This window comes from Microtus ochrogaster, unplaced genomic scaffold (assembly GCF_000317375.1).
Source record: "Microtus ochrogaster isolate Prairie Vole_2 unplaced genomic scaffold, MicOch1.0 UNK4, whole genome shotgun sequence".
Classification (NCBI taxonomy): domain Eukaryota; kingdom Metazoa; phylum Chordata; class Mammalia; order Rodentia; family Cricetidae; genus Microtus; species Microtus ochrogaster.
This window is the reverse complement of record NW_004949102.1, coordinates 17682721-17684794: the sequence shown is the minus strand read 5'-3', so window position 1 is coordinate 17684794 and position 2074 is coordinate 17682721. Positions and strand designations below refer to the sequence as shown.

The following is a 2074-nucleotide window of genomic DNA, read 5'->3' as shown; positions in this document are numbered from 1 at the left end:
CACGGGCAATGCAGTTGGCCTCAGTAGCACCCTGCTCATCTGGATAGCAGTCTATCTTCTCCTGGTCCTCCATACGGTCCCACTCCACTGTATATGCTTCTCCCAGCATGAGACGGATATCTGTGATGGTGGCAACCTGAAGGAAAGCAAATTCATCCTCAGGACAAAGGTCATACCAGACCTGAACCATTTTATGTTAACTAAGTATAAATGTCATTCTTGGAGTAGCCGTATGCTCTTCTTTTAACAATTTAAAGATTACATTACAGTTTTCAATTATACAACTGTATGTATGGAGTAAGAGATTGAGACAAAAAAAAACAGTAATCTATCAAAAACTTACTTATTACATCATAGAAAGAGAAGGACCAAGAAAAACTATGATCACACTTTTTTAATCCCTTCACTAAACCATTTGACCCCTGTTCATCTTTTCAGAAAGTGTGAAAATGTATATAGATAGATAGATAGATAGATAGATAGATAGATAGATAGATAGATAGATAGATAGATAGATAGATAGATGATAGATAGAAAGTATCTGGAACATTGTGTCACTTTCTATGTGTCACCATCCTTCTTTTAGTGTCTTTCCAATGGACACTGCCCTGGCTTTCCTGTCCCTCAATCTCCACCCTGCACTACAGGCTCCAGGAAGGCCTTGATTCAAGGATCCTTGTCGGGACCTTAGAGAACTGAATATGACTTCCTTAATTGGGTGCAGAGATCCTCTCAAACATGACAAGTTTCTCTGACCCAAAACTGCTTCTTAATGTGAATGAGACCTTAGTCAGGCATGGAGTTAAGGACTGATAACGTAAGATGCCTGAACCTTTGGCCTGTCAAGAATAGTTTAAGTTGGGAGAGCATCACCAAGACAAACGCTCTCTAGGAAAACAAGGCTCTTTCTGAACACACTACCAGCTGTCTTATTAATATGAAATGTGATCTTCCGTTTTGATATTTTAGGTTCAACTCTCAGATATTTCTAATTATTTTCTGAAATTTTAATGACTGTAGCTTATTTATAGCCAGGAAAGTAAATTTGTGTTCATTATGGTTCTGGGTTTCTTTCTTGCAAGAAGGGCCTGCCCAATCAGCTTAACTCTGACTTCCTCTTTTTACAACTTTCTTTTTCTTGCTTATTTTGTTTCCTTTTTTATCTCTTCTAGAATTAGGACATTGTGACTAATCCAAGCAGCCACTTGGATGTCGTTAGACATGACAGATCTTAGCTCTAATGAAGTTCAACCTCTTAATCAACTTCAACAAGGTCTCAACTTTGAACATCTAATTACAGAAAAAGCAAACTCCAATCTGTTTGCCATCTCAAACTTCTTGTCACATAAATCTGATGGATCCAGGCTTATTTCATGTGCATGTGTTTTTTGCCTGAATGTATATCTGTGCATTATGTGTGTAGCCAGAGAAGTCAGAAGTGGCATTGGTTCTGCTCATATTGCAGTTACAGATGTTTGTGAGCCAACATGTGTGTGCTAAGATTCAAACCTGGGTCCTCTGGAAGAGCAATCAGTGCTATTAACTGCTGAGCCATCTCTCAATCTCCATGAAACTCTGTTTTGCAAGGTCCTGTTCTATCCATGCTTTCTTCAAAGTTGATCTCAACTACCGCATTAAACCTTGAGTATCAAATAAGACAATGCAAAATATCTTGCCAATGTGGACTTACACTTCTTCATTTTTTCATATATTTTCATGTTTGTGAATTGTATCTCTCACCACTCTGATTCAAAGAATAAAGACTTCTTTGGTGATGTGTTAACTATCTTATTTTCTATCATGAACAAAGATTATTTTCACGAATGCATCTTCCAGCTGACTTACACTTACCCCAGATATAACCAAAGACATAATCCTTTATTTGTAACTTCATAATGCATGTTCTTATGTACAAAGTGTGATGACAAAATACCATCAATAGGCAGTTTAGTAGAAGTCACAGTGGAATCATTTCCCTAATTCAAAAGATCCTAAAACTGTGATGATTGAGCAACTCCAATTCCATGAGGCTACTCAGTATAAGTCCTGAGACCTGACTGGAAAATGTCCCTCA

The 2074-nt window shown here is 37.7% G+C and overlaps 1 protein-coding gene across 1 annotated transcript in view; it reads right to left on the bottom strand.

Annotated features, from left to right (window-relative positions):
• Mgam (maltase-glucoamylase) overlaps positions 1-2074 on the bottom strand; it is a 109348-nt gene that overhangs the window by 62189 nt on the left and 45085 nt on the right. The window lies entirely within an intron of this gene.